Raw genomic sequence first — 15,384 nt, 5'->3', positions numbered from 1 at the left:
CAGCAGTGTTGATTAGACCTGTTTAGTTGGAATTTGGGTTACAAAGATTGTAGTTGCATGGGCAAAATAGCTCACGTTAAGCCTACAACAATGTTTTAAAACAGACCGGCTTCTCCTTCTAACCGATCACATTTGCAAACCAGCTGAGTATTTGGCTACAGCATCTATGGATGTTGGACAAGTAAGTTCTCGGATTTCAGGCTCTATTATTCAAAATATCAAGCCTGGTCACGTCTCAACAAATTCAATTTCTAGGAATGATTCTGGATACGGTAGATCAACGAATTTACCTGCCAGAAAAGAAAGCACAAAGTATTCGTCAACTGGTACAATAGATGCTCAAACCACGGACGGTCTTGGTGCACTTGTGCAGTCAACTGTTAGGAAAGATGGTGGTGTCTTTCGAAGCACTCCAGTTCGGAAGATTCACTCACGTCCGTTTAAGCTAGATCTTCTTGCAGTGGTCAGGCTTTCAGCTACAAATTTATCAGATGATGCGGTTGTCTCCAAGGGCCAAAGTATCGCTCCTCTGGTGGCTCCAAATACAAAATCTCACTGCGGGAAAAGGGTTCGGAGTCTGGATTTGGATAATTCTGATGACGAATGCCAGTGTAAGAGGTTGAGGAGAAGTAGTCCTACATTGTCAGCTTCAGGGTCTATGGTTGGACCGAGAAAGATTACTGTCAATAAATGTCCTGGAACTCAGGGCAATTTGCAACGCTCTGCAACATGCAGTTCACATACTCCAGTCTCAGACTGTTCAGGTTCAGTCAGACAACGCAATGGCAGTCGCATACATCAACAAACAAGGAGGAACTCGAAGTCGCATGGCCATGCGGAAAGTTGCTTGAATTCTTAATTGGGCCAAGCATCACCAAGTAATATTATCGGCAGTGTTCATTCCTGGAGTGGACAACTGGGAAGCAGATTATCTCAGTCGTTAGGATTTTCATCCAGGAGAATGTGCCTTACATTCAGAAGTATTCCAGATGTTAGAGCAGCAGTGGGGTTACCCACAGGTGGATCTAATGTAATCTCGCCAAAATCATCAGACACCCAGGTATGTGTCCAGAATAAGAGATCCAAAGGCAATGGCAGTGGATGCTCTCACAATAGCGTGTATCTATTTCCACCATTTCCACTGCTAAAGCGCATCAAAGAGAGTCCACATCTGTCATACTAGTGGCGCCTCATTGGCCTCGGAGAGCGTGGTTCTCTGATCTCCGTGGTCTACTCACAGACTATCCGTGGCCACTTCCACGTCCAGACCTTCTGCAACAGGCTCCGTTTCTTTACCCCGATTTTGCGCATCTGCGTCTAACGAGGTGGCTGTTCAAACCGCACGAGATGGCATTCTGGAGTTGGTTATACCAACCATGTTACATGCTAGTGTAAATGCCAAACTGCTTTCTCACAAATATTTAAAATGGCCGCTCTAATATATATTGTAAACGCCTGCACCTCTTATTACCATGTGCCATGAATGTGCACTATACATAGCAAAACACTGCATCCCATAAGAGAAAACAATACACCCACACATTATCTGAGTTCCAAAGCTCATTGATGTATATATATTTGTTATTAAAAGGATATGGATTCAAAATATATTACAGTGTACAGTATACCTATAGTTACATGGATACAATAGCACAATAATCAGTTAATACAAAATACATACAGTTACAGGCCAGCATACAATACCATTCCATCAATGCATCTTATCTCTCTCTCTCTCTCTCTGTAAAATCATGCAGGATATGGTCTAAAAGCAACTCCATCATCCTCTGGTACAAAACAGCAACTGGCTTCCTGTGTGATCAGCAATGTGTTATCTAGTTTGGGGAGGGAACTTTCTCATACATGATGAGTCACTAGTCTGTGTATATGCTAAACAGGTTCAGCCAAATCAGACATCAAAAGGGGCTGGCCTGAGCTTCCTGTCCACTACTTGTTTGGAGTATCTATTGTTCTAATAAAAGTGATTTTAGCTTTTATACATTTAATCATAATTCCTTGTTACAATGTCCTACAACTTAATAACAAGTATCAAATGAATCTACACATTAATCTGGTTGCTTTAATAGTAAATATGACAGGTCTGTCTTGTTTCGTTCAAATAATACACATACATGACATTACTTCATTATATAATTTTAAATCAACATGATGTCTGGCGCTTGATATTATTATAATTATGTACTGCATGAAATAAATGTCGAATCCATCTCTGTGGCATGTCCGTGTAAATGCGTGTGTTACCATATATTGCTGTGCTCGCTGTGCGTATTTGCAAGTATAGCGACTCATAATGTGTGTTTTTTCTATGTTCTTTTTATGTAATATTTTTGACTTTGACAGTCCACCCTTTGGCAGTAAACAATAACTGCCATCAATTATTAACATTAAAAAAAATTTCAGACAATAATCGGTGACCTAGACACAAGTATGTATTCATTTCGCAAATCAGACACTTGACTATATTTGGGAAAGACAGGGGGGAAGACGAGACATCCTGTATATGCACTCGGCGGTCACGGGACCACTGGTTGGGTGTGGGACAACATTCAACCTATAGAGTATGCTGGGACAGTGCTTTGGCCTATCTTGTCTGATTTGCACGAACATTTCACACATACTTGTACCTACGTCTTTGTACACTGATGTTTGGATTCGATTGAGGTTCTGCTGGGTAGATGAAGAAGACAAACAAATCGTGAAAGTGACATACAATTTTCATTATCTACATATTCCTATCATTTTCTGAACATTGTTTCTATTTTTGGAATGTATGCTAGGTCTGTTAATAATTGAACAAGGGTTATAAGTAGTGTCCTTCCTAAATAACATAAACCTTCGGAGTTCAGGGAGAGCCACTCATAAATCTTTCTTCCACATATATTAATGAGCTCTTTATCTGCAATGTGTGAATAGCCATTGTCTGATTATTCCTGATTACCTCCGAACTCCATAACTACTAGACCTTTGATTTTTCTCTGATTTTAACAAACTGATCGGCTAATCATGGGATCCTATAAGGAAATCACTCCCTCCTCCATAACCAGTTCCAGTCCCACACTCGACTCCTCATAAAAAAACCTTGCAAAAATAGAATGTCCTGAAAAAAAAATGTTTGTCAGCGGGAAAGAGAGAAAAGAGAAATAGAACAAAACAACTCTTGTTCATAACAAATCAATTACAATGACTGGTCTTACTGCAATCCTTTAGTACGCTAAGGTAGTATTCAACAGTGCCGCCTCTCAGTCTTCACGGAACAGAGTCTCTGGTGATACTTTTGTGATCTCACTCCGTTTACAAGTTCCTTCCGGACTACCGACTTTCCTGCAATGGGAATCGTGGACCCAAGTCTCTATCTCGGCTACTTTCACTGGGATAGTGCTGTCAACAAAACTTGGTATGGTCCTTCCCACCTGTCTGTTAGGCAACCTGAGCGTAAGAACAGTCACACAGTCTCTTGGTTCACAATCAAGACAGTTAGCACTTGGCATACCAGCAATCAACAGTTTTAAGTTCTTTTGTGAAGTTCTCAAATGCTGGCTCATCTCGATAAAGTACTGTACTGTCACCTTATTGGTGCATCTCTGATCATTGTGCAGATCAATCATGACATGAGTTTGTCATCCAAAAACAACCCAAAAAGACACAAATACAAAAACAAATTTCGAAGAGGGTGATTCGTTGAGTGAAGATCTGGGAGTGGTTCCGATGCTACATAATACTAGTGGCAGTATCTATGATCACAATAGTACAATTTCAAGCTTTGCTCCTACTTCTAGGGGTACCATTATCTACACACAAATTTCTGCACAATTTTTCTTTGCAGTAAACACAGCAGCATCCGTGGCGGCAGGAAATGCCTCTACCCAGTTTGAGAAAACATCAGTGCACACCAATACATAACAATAATTCCTAAAGGGTGTTAACTGTACGAAGTCTATTTGTATTTCCTGAAAAGATCCGTCTGCAGGAGGGATATGGGATGGCTCTGTTGGTATTGCTTTACCAATATTCTTCCTCAAGCAAGCAAGACAGGTCATTGCTCTCTTACCTGCATGAGAATAGAATCCTGGCGTACACCAGTAGGCTCTCATCAGCCTGCACATACCATCTTTGCCTAGATGAGTCAGACCGTGTGCCATCTCAGCTAGACTTGGAAGGTATGCTCTGGGGGCTACTGGCTTACTATGTCCACCTGTCCACAGTCCTGAGGACTCCTGGCCATACCCCTTTGTCCTCCAGACTGCCTTTTCCTGTAGGGAACACAAATTTTTCATTTTAATTTACTATCGTGTGTTTGCAATGTAGAGTACCATGAGCATAACTCAAAAAAAAAAAATCTCTAGAGGAGAGAAAGAAGAAGAAAATGAAAAAGAAAATGTCAGGTTTGCCATTCACCAACAGGCATATCAGTGTCTATACAAAATTTCCCTTCACCAGTATTCCCATTCTCCACCCTTTGTGCATGACAAGGCACACTGCAGTAATACTGGTGTTATCGTGCTGTTGAGATATACTGGGTTTGGGCAGAACTCTGAAGGACCTAGGCATGGGGAATTTGAACTGTACTTGGGTCCATGTAATGTGTGAACGCAAAAGATGAAGAGGAAACTGTAGAGAAACAGAATAGAGGTTGGTGACAGATGAGTTTGTAGAGGTGAAGAAGATTTTATAAAAATTTGAGAACTGGATTGGGCACTACGGGGAAGTGATTCTCTACTTGGTCTACTCCCCTTAAATAAATTTATGTGTTGGTCGTATCGCTATTGAGACTATCCCAGCCATCAGTCCAGTGTCCTGTCCATCCTAAGTTCATAGGGAACCCGGTATCTGTGAGATAATTTCCTCTACCTGTGATGGACATGCATCTAGAACAGTAGAATGTGACATTAGTCTTGTGGGTGTCTAACATACTTTGTACTTCCTAAGCGGGAGCACAGTATATGTATATCATATCTAACAAAATTAAGTTAATCGGGGGCCATTTCTGCTAGGAAAAAGAAGCAAAAGTTTAGAGGCCCCATCTTAACCCCAGCAAGTTTTGTCAAAGGGTAATGTTGCATTTATTTTGTTCTTCCCATTAGCTGAATCTGTGTTTTCTATATGGCTTATGATTCCTTACTATATGTCCCTTGGACCCATCTATGTGTTTAATAATGTGGCTTGTGTTTTCTGTCTAGGGGATCTATATTGACTATGTGTCCTACTACTCCTACAATCTCTGGCAAAATGCCCTTCCTTCCTACAAGTGTAACATATTATTGACCATTAGGGATCTGGGGTTTGGACTGATGGGTCTTTCCTGTATGTGCCAGTATACTTACCGTCCTCAACCTCTCCACCTGTTGTTCTCTGCGCCTAGCACTATTCTTGTGATGTTCAATAGCACACTTATCTAAGATTAGCTACTGTGACCCCTTTCCAATTTTGCAAAGAAGTCTGCACCCTGACACTCAATGCCTTATTGAGCCCATCCATTTGCACAGAGACAGCCACCTCCCATTTGCTGAATTGGTGTTTACCAGTGATCTTATCCAGATGGAGAGTTTTCTATTACTGCAAGAGACAAAAACAAAAAACTATTTTTTTTTTAACAAGCTTCTAGGTCATGCGAAGTATTCATTCAATCCTTCTCATCCCGTATTTAGGGTCTGTACATGGTCCAACAAACATTTCCGAGCTCATCTTGACTAGGGGCATTACTAGGAATGAATACTTCTTATATGGTAACTGAAAGAAATACCCGGGGGTTACCTTGTCTCTGTCCGCTTTCCTACTGGCAAATACTAATGTGCGGACAGATTTTTCTCCATTTCTGACGTTACTTTCTTGATTTTTTTGTTTTATATATATGTATATATATATTTTTTTTTTCTTTGGTCTTACTATATATGTACACGAATGATACCATACTTACCTTTTCCACTGGTCTCAGCCACTTCCCCCACAGGCTACTGCTCTTCTTTTACCGGTTGGATACTCCTCTGGGTGCATGAGAAATGGCTGAAAACAATAAGGTCACCTTCTCCTCCTAAATAAAACTTCAACATTCATTAGTACGTATATAGGTTACAGTCATATTTTTAATATTTTTATTATTTTCTATACTGTAGTTTGTATGCTGGTTGTAACTGCTTCCACATCTACATATGGCGGTGTACTTGCATTCTCTTTTTTTTCTACTTGCTTATTGTTGCTACAAGTTCAAACAGTTCTTATATTTAGATTCTTGTCTTATATGACTTTGGTTAGACAAACCACCTGCAATACCTTAGGATCAAACTCACCAACCCCTCTTGCTGCCACAGGTTTAAACACTTTGTATGTCTGACCCTTTGTTTTCTGGATTTTATCAGACATATCCTTATCCTTAAGTTCTGCAGTACCTCTGGTTCAAAGCTGCCCACCTTAGGAAATGGTACCCTATCTTTGTCAGTCATACGAAACCATTCATTACAAAAAGCCTCCGTGTGTGAACCATATTTTTCACACATAATAAACCTTGCTGACCCTCTCGGTCGTAATTCTGACCTTCTCGGTCCCACTTCTTCAGCCTGAACCATAGCTACCAAACGCCCACTGCTTGTGCAATTGGATCCCATCGCAGACTTTTTGACAATAAACGCAATCCCCAATGCACACCGCAAATAGACGGTGAAAGACACCTAGCGCTTTCACTCGCTCCTTCTCCGCTGAGTACCACGACTCACTCCAATAGTGAACACCGCGTACCCAGTGAGGCCCTATTGGTTTCTATTTACTGGAAGTGTTAGTAGTGACTTACCTTTTCCAGCAAATATCCGCCGCTGGAGATTTTCATGAGAGAGACCAGCTAAAACTCCCTTTGCACTTTTTATATACAAATCACGCTTGCGTATGCTGTATACAGCGCTAATGATACCGCGATTTTACGCAAAAAAAACCTCTTAAAAGGGATATCAAGTTGCGCTATATATCGCACCCACAAATGCGCGGTCCAATCGCACAGCGTATAGGTTCTTGTTACCTATCTGCCGTACGACCACAGGTCGATGTACAAATTGCGACCCTTCAGACGGAGCGTAACAAAAACCTTTTTACTTCAATACTACACAATGCACAATTCCCTATTATGCTCCTCTGCAAATCTCCTCACGATTTTCGTATTTCAATCTATATTAACGTGAGTCAGCCTCCTCACGCCACCAAGCCTCCACTTACTTGGTGTACCACAGGACCCGATTTCCGGGGTTCAAATCCACTCACTCCGCTTTCGCTCACTCAGATATACTTTGGTTTTTTTTTTTCTGTACAGAAAATTTTAATTCATTCAGATAGGCAGCTTTACCCCCAGAGGCAATACAGTTTAAACAAAAGTTTTATACTAATCTGCTTTAGAAACCGAGTAGTTTTGTGCTATTGTAGTATGGCTACTGTCCCACCTTTGAACTAAACGACACTATTGTGTAATTTGTACTTAGCGCCCGCACTCTTACGCACTTTGCGTAAACACGCGACCGTGCGTGTCTCTTACGCTGCATGCGCAGTCCTGTACTTTGTCCGCGACACGTGTACAAAACCCTGCGTCCGCAATAAAACAAATCACACAGCTCTATAAATGTGAACAATACTAATTACTATTGCCCTGTTGCCTTATAGGTAATTGTCTGCACTTAGTATAATATTAGGGCAATGGATATTGTCTGAATCAAAATATAATTCATTATAAATAGGCGATGTTACCATAGTGGACAGTATACTGGATATATATAGTAAGGAATAGATATGAAATAAGTTTGAATGTATGAGGTAATGTTTAGCTGATTTAAGAGATTAGGTTTGTGTATGTGTTTATATAGATATACTGTATATTTGTGTTTTACAGCAAGATGGTAAAAAATAGTGTAGGGAACAGGTTTATTCTGCTCTAGTCATAAATAAGGCCAGAGAGGTTACAGTAAGATCAAGAGTCATTGTAGAGAAAAGGTATTAGGCCATAAATGATAATAGGTATGTGACAGAGCTCTGTTGGTCATTGGAATTCACAGGTGTGCTTACAGTAGATCAGAATCTACTGGTTTGTCTATTGTCCAGTGAAGGTTAAAAGCTAGGGAGTATAAATTAACTACTATGAAAAGAGATCACATCCATTGATAAAACATTGTGTAACCGACCCCAGGAAAACTTGTCAATACAACAGAACTTTGGATGAAAAGACATTCCAGATTTTACAATACTATACTTGCTTAAGGCAGTGTGGACACCACACTTTTATGACACCATGCCTCCGTGAACAGGACACGACAGCCCAGTTCAATGTTTGTTTTATTACACCTTGGAATCTGACAAACCTATAATTACCTATTCCATTGGAAACTATGAGAATATGATAGTTTGAATTGGTAAAATATGAGATAAAAGGACCAGACTTGTAGTTAGGAGTTAGAAGGAAGGGAGAGGGAGAAGAAGAAGGAGAAGGAAGGAAGTCAGTCAGGAGGAGAAGTCATGGAGAACATGCAGAAGGAATGATTCTTGGGATGGCAATCTTTAACTTGCAAGTATAAATATGATAATAATTGAAACTGTTTGTGAAACTTATGTCATGTTGTTTTATGTTATGTAACGAAGGAAACATAGCATAGCTTAATATAATTATAATTAGTATATATATCACTACTGTGTATATCTTATTCTGTACGATTTGATCTGCCTGTAAATAAAGAATCATATAAAAAGAGCGGTAATATTCAAGCTTGAACTCTCTTTAAGGAATCTTAACTTAATAACTTCATAAGTCATATGTATAAGGACTGCATATATGTATCAGCCAATTAGTTTGTAAGCCTGACATAATATATTTGCAGATATATATGATAAATGCATATTAATTGAAATATATCCATATATTAAATACCATATATGATATATTAAATATTAATATTCATAAATAAGATTCCAAAAGCAATATTGGCGACCACGAATTGGACTTGTTATTACTGAATCTGATTATCTGATCTATAATATTTATGAGGAGTAGCAGATGCTATAAGCTGGCTACCAAATCTGCAGAATCACGGTGGGGATGTATCTATGAAAATTTATTACCATTGTGTAATGTCAATTTTGTATTCTGTATAACCTAGGATAAATGTGTTAGTGCAATATACGTTATTTTAACTAACATAATATCTATTAGGAAGCAGCACCAAAGGCTATAAGCCTGCTGGCAAAATACAAGATCACAGTGGAATAGGTTACAAATGAGAATAAAGAATTTAAAGGCCTAGAATAGAAAATGTGCACAGTGGAAAAGAGTATTTCCAAATAAATGTATAAATGTACCAGGTATTAGAGTTTAACCTTAAGACACCGGTCAATCTTAAGGAGAGGATACCTTCAGTACTAAAAACAAAGAATATATAAATTTAGCATTGAAATGTTAAAAATGCAAAAGTTTTCTGTAGCATTTAGAAAAATGCGCAGAACTGCGGCTCTAGAAGCCAAACAGAAATGTAAAGAAGAATCAGGTTCACGTCTTCGTAAGGCGTGCCTGACCATTAATGCAAAAATGCATTCGTTATTTAAGTCCCTTAAACAGAAAAATAAACAGAAAAAGTTTGGGGCAGAAGCGAAAAGCCTGACAGTTTGTAATCAAATTGTCAAGATCTCTGATGAAGAGATAACATCCAGCAAGCAAGCTGAGATAGAAACACCAAACAGGAATAGTGTTGAGGTATGTGAAACTCTGTACACAGAGTCTACAGGAGTCAGAAATGACTTAATCAGTCAAGATCCTAAAATTAAGGAAAGTTACATGTTGCAGGACTGCATCAATGTGCAGCGCATGGAGTCTGCTATGGTCACACAGACCACCAGCAGAACAGCCTCTGTGGTAAAGGAAGAAAGTAGCAATGTGCCGGATGTGTCTATCATCAGACAGCACATTAATGTAAAGGAGGTAGCAGCAATAGGAGATGTCCCCTATACTGTGTCTAGTAAGGGGGAAGATCATTGTAACTCAGATTATGAGTATTCTGCTGAATACACTCTCAGAGTTCCCAATGTAAATGAAGAATTTGTTATGCCCTTAGGCAAAGGTGAATTGTCAGCAGATTTAAACACTGATAGCAGCAGTACAGTGCACACAGGGGTGGGGAAGTTCCCCATGGTGAAAACTCCCATGGCAACCAGAGTTGCAAACCTTGAAATGTATTCACCTGGAAACATGTTTAAAGGGAAAATCCATGAAATTAATTCAGGAATGCATGTTTACAAACAAAGTTCCCAAACTTATGTAACCCCCACAGAGCACTCAGAGACTTCTAGTGATGGTGCAAATGTTTGCATGCTCTCAGAGAGACCACATGCAGAGTGTCATTCTGCAAACCACACACCAATTAACAATGACAAAAAGGATCACCAGGATGAAAATGTTTTTATGCCCTGGTGCCATAACCATTTTATTACAGGTGTGGAAAGACAGAAAGCCCTGGGACCTGCAATACATATTTGGCAAAGTTTAACAAGTTTCTCTCCCCACAAAAGTAGGTTTTTTCAGAAGCTCCAAGATTCTTCCAAACTAAGGAGCCACACCAAGCAGCAAACGCTATGGTTAAAGACAGTCTGGGACCAGGCTGCATCACAAGGGAGTATGGTCACAAGTGAATACGGTAGTATCATTCCTTTACTTGTTAGATCCAATGAAGCCATTGTTTGCTTTGATGTTCAAACAGCCACAGTTTCCAAATTAAACCTGCATCATATCTGCAGCGACAATTGTGCTGTCATTGACACACAATGTGACAGGAAAGATTGGCACAGGCCAGAAACAATTGTTTGTTTGTTATTCAATCGTTAAAAGACACATTTGTAAATTCTGTACCTGATAACATGCAGCAGATAGGACAGAATGCATAGCAAGCTATGTTAAATCACTGTATAAATATCTGTGATAGTCATTGTATGTATTTTTGTTTGATTCATAGTAATCCTGGCAACCTGTATACAGAATGGTGCAAGACTCCAAAAAGACTCCAATTTACAAGGGAAAAGGTCTTCATTAACCCTTTCATCGCTGCTATCCAGCAAAATCTACATAGCATCCCTAAAGACTGATATATGGACAAATCCTCAAGGAGTTTTCTAGTTTCACAAGAAAGGGGAATGTTTTCATTAACCTTTTCATCACAAGTAATCATTACTTGTCTTTCAAACTACATGTACACTCCCAAAACAGTGTACAGCACATCTCATCACTGTGATTATACAGAACTGTCTCATCCCTTCATATACCTTAATCACATATATGTAAACATTTGTCTGATATATATATATATATTATGTAATTGTATTATATACCTTGTAAATATTTTATGTTTTTTTAATATTACACAGTAGATACTACCTATGCTTCCTTCGTAAAAGCTTCAAAAGTAATTAAATATCTAATACAGGATGGTATACCGCGTTATAACAAATTGGGCCGAGATTATTAAGTGGGATGAATAATTCTCTTAATAAAGACTGTCACAAGTCTAAGATAATTATTTGTAGCATAACAGGGTCACTGTATATGCACATGGCTGCATATAAAATAATATTGGATGGAATTAGATATATTTAAAGCCATTCCTAAATGATATTTAATATCTGTTTGAAGCAAAATTATATTCATTTATTGTATTGATAGGATGTTACTATATACACATCAAAAGCATTTTAAATAATTATTAGTCAAAATATAGGTAGGATAGAAAACGCCTTTATATGGGTTAAACTGGTATAAGTTTATGTAAGATTGAGATGTATAAATAGGTACAAGGTAGAATAAGGAGATTTAAGACTGCATGGTAATTTATTCAGTGAGGAAATACAGAACAGAGTAGGTGTACTACTCACAGCCATTTGTGGTACTATTGCCCGAAGACAATTAAGACCTACTATTAACAAGCAAGGAAAGAAAGAAAGAAAGAAAGAAAAAAAAAAAGACTGTTTCATATATGCCTGTTCTATTCAAAATCACAACCTGTTTGTGCAAAAGCAATATGGACACTGGTCACAACTGCGGCATTGGATAAACGCAAAGGAAACAGAACTGCTAAAGACTGTATAAAGACTATTACTATTACTGAGGGTCGTCACAAGTACTGAATGTTCAAGACACAGCACTCGACGTACACAGCCCTCTGCCTCAAACAGCGAAATGGCAAGCAAAGGAGCAGCTGCTACGAAGAATTCTACTTCTAGTAATGGTGCAAATGTTGCAAACGCAAGGCCATAATGCAAACGCAAGGCATCTCCAATTGCAAGCAAACCACGCAGATGACAGTCTTATCCCAGTAAATTGCTACATACAAGAACAGCAAAAATGTCCAAACGTACTGATCCAGATACAGAAAAAAGGTCTACAATTGGGCTATGGTATTCCAAATGTCTGTAGAAATTAGTTTTCCTCATGAATACTGAATAAAAACCTCAGTTTTGTCTGCTTTAGTTAAAAGTAGAATAAGGTTAGGTAAGCTAAGAATTTTTAGAGATTTTTAAAATCATAATGGTTATTATTATTACACTTATGGTATATATTATGGTTACAACGAAAGTTATGTTTGAAGGAATATTTTGAAATGTATTTGGAAGCAATTACGCTAGTTTAATGTGTGGCCAATCAAAAGAATTTCTCATGGCCACAAGGGGGCGACTGTTGCCTTATAGGTAATTGTCTGCACTTAGTATAATATTAGGGCAATGGATATTGTCTGAATCAAAATATAATTCATTATAAATAGGCGATGTTACCATAGTGGACAGTATACTGGATATATATAGTAAGGAATAGATATGAAATAAGTTTGAATGTATGAGGTAATGTTTAGCTGATTTAAGAAATTAGGTTTGTGTATGTGTTTATATAGATATACTGTATATTTGTGTTTTACAGCAAGATGGTAAAAAATAGTGTAGGGAACAGGTTTATTCTGCTCTAGTCATAAATAAGGCCAGAGAGGTTACAGTAAGATCAAGAGTCATTGTAGAGAAAAGGTATTAGGCCATAAATGATAATAGGTATGTGACAGAGCTCTGTTGGTCATTGGAATTCACAGGTGTGCTTACAGTAGATCAGAATCTACTGGTTTGTCTATTGTCCAGTGAAGGTTAAAAGCTAGGGAGTATAAATTAACTACTATGAAAAGAGATCACATCCATTGATAAAACATTGTGTAACTGACCCCAGGAAAACTTGTCAATACAACAGAACTTTGGATGAAAAGACATTCCAGATTTTACAATACTATACTTGCTTAAGGCAGTGTGGACACCACACTTTTATGACACCATGCCTCCGTGAACAGGACACGACAGCCCAGTTCAATGTTTGTTTTATTACACCTTGGAATCTGACAAACCTATAATTACCTATTCCATTGGAAACTATGAGAATATGATAGTTTGAATTGGTAAAATATGAGATAAAAGGACCAGACTTGTAGTTAGGAGTTAGAAGGAAGAGGGAGAGGGAGAAGAAGAAGGAGAAGGAAGGAAGTCAGTCAGGAGGAGAAGTCATGGAGAACATGCAGAAGGAATGATTCTTGGGATGGCAATCTTTAACTTGCAAGTATACATTTTATGTTAGCAATTGAAACTGTTTGTGAAACTTATGTCATGTTGTTTTATGTTATGTAACGAAGGAAGCATATATAATTATAATTAGTATATATATCACTACTGTGTATATCTTATTCTGTACGATTTGATCTGCCTGTAAATAAAGAATCATATAAAAAGAGCGGTAATATTCAAGCTTGAACTCTCTTTAAGGAATCTTAACTTAATAACTTCATAAGTCATATGTATAAGGACTGCATATATGTATCAGCCAATTAGTTTGTAAGCCTGACATAATATATTTGCAGATATATATGATAAATGCATATTAATTGAAATATATCCATATATTAAATACCATATATGATATATTAAATATTAATATTCATAAATATGATTCCATAAATCAATAGCCCACTAGACACAACTTGTTCTGTATAAACTTTTATGCAGACCTGCGTTTGTGTCTTTACACTTCCTTAAAATACTGTTATTTCAAATTTACCTATATGGCAACAAATGTATCCTATTGCACACAGATCTATAATGACTGCAATAATCTATAATTTAAATGATATGATTCAGATAGGATAACTATCTTGCAGAACATACACTGATATAAATATACACATAATTAGAATTATATATATATATATATATATATATATTATATATATATATATATATATATATATGTATCATTCACTAGCCTTCTATGAGACACCTTACCTCTTATTTGCATATCAAAGCTATGTGCTTTTGCCTGCCTGTAAAAGTGGTTGAACCAGTTAATTAGCATTTCAATGCCTATTTTATATCAAACAGAGTTAACTAAATCCTGGGAAAGAAGAAGAAAGAAATAAAACAGTATTTGATGTGACTAAGGAAACTGATTGTTCTGAGCAGACTGAAAATCAGCTATTTAGAAAGTGACCTTCCTAAAATGGCCACTGCTCCTTCCCCTTCCCTATCCATGAGGTTTACACAAAATGGTGGACAGGCCATGTGGTTAGTCCAAAATGGAGGACAGACCATGCAGCTTCCTTTGTCACAAAGAAAATAAGATTTTAAACCTACAGGTAAATCTTTTTCTCGTAGTCCGTAGAGGATGTTGGGGACTCCGTAAGGACCATGGGGATAGACGGGCTCCGCAGGAGACATGGGCACTTTAAGAAAGACATTGGGTCTGGGTGTGCACTGGCTCCTCCCTCTATGCCCCTCCTCTAGACCTCAGTTAGAGAAACTGTGCCCAGAGGAGATGGACAGTACGAGGAAAGGATTTTTGTTAATCCAAGGGCAAGATTCATACCAGCCACACCAATCACACCATGTAACTTGTGTATCAAGTAAACAGTTAACAGTATGAAAAAATAACGTAGCATCAGTCCAACCTGATGGAACTATAACATAACCCTTATGTAAGCAAAACTATATACAAGTCTCGCAGAAGTAGTCCGCACTTGGGACGGGCGCCCAGCATCATCTACGGACTACGAGAAAAAGATTTACCGGTAGGTTTAAAATCTTATTTTCTCTTACGTCCTAGAGGATGCTGGGGACTCCGTAAGGACCATGGGGATTATACCAAAGCTCCCAAATGGGCGGGAGAGTGCGGATGACTCTGCAGCACCGATTGAGCAAACAGGAGGTCCTCCTCAGACAGGGTATCAAACTTATAGAACTTTGCAAAGGTGTTTGACCCCGACCAAGTAGCAGCTCGACACAGCTGTAGTGCCGAGACCCCTCGGGCAGCCGCCCAAGACGAGCCCACCTTCCTAGTGGAAT

The 15,384-nt window shown here is 38.4% G+C and overlaps 1 protein-coding gene across 3 annotated transcripts in view; it reads left to right on the top strand.

Moving 5' to 3' along the window:
• The window catches only part of ZBED1 (zinc finger BED-type containing 1), a 506,379-nt gene that overhangs the window by 56,690 nt on the left and 434,305 nt on the right, over positions 1–15,384 (top strand). The window lies entirely within an intron of this gene.

The sequence above is a fragment of the Pseudophryne corroboree genome, chromosome 2 (genome assembly GCF_028390025.1).
Source record: "Pseudophryne corroboree isolate aPseCor3 chromosome 2, aPseCor3.hap2, whole genome shotgun sequence".
Classification (NCBI taxonomy): Eukaryota; Metazoa; Chordata; class Amphibia; order Anura; family Myobatrachidae; genus Pseudophryne; species Pseudophryne corroboree.
The sequence above is the reverse complement of the archived record's forward strand: the minus strand, read 5'-3'. Positions and strand labels throughout refer to the sequence as shown.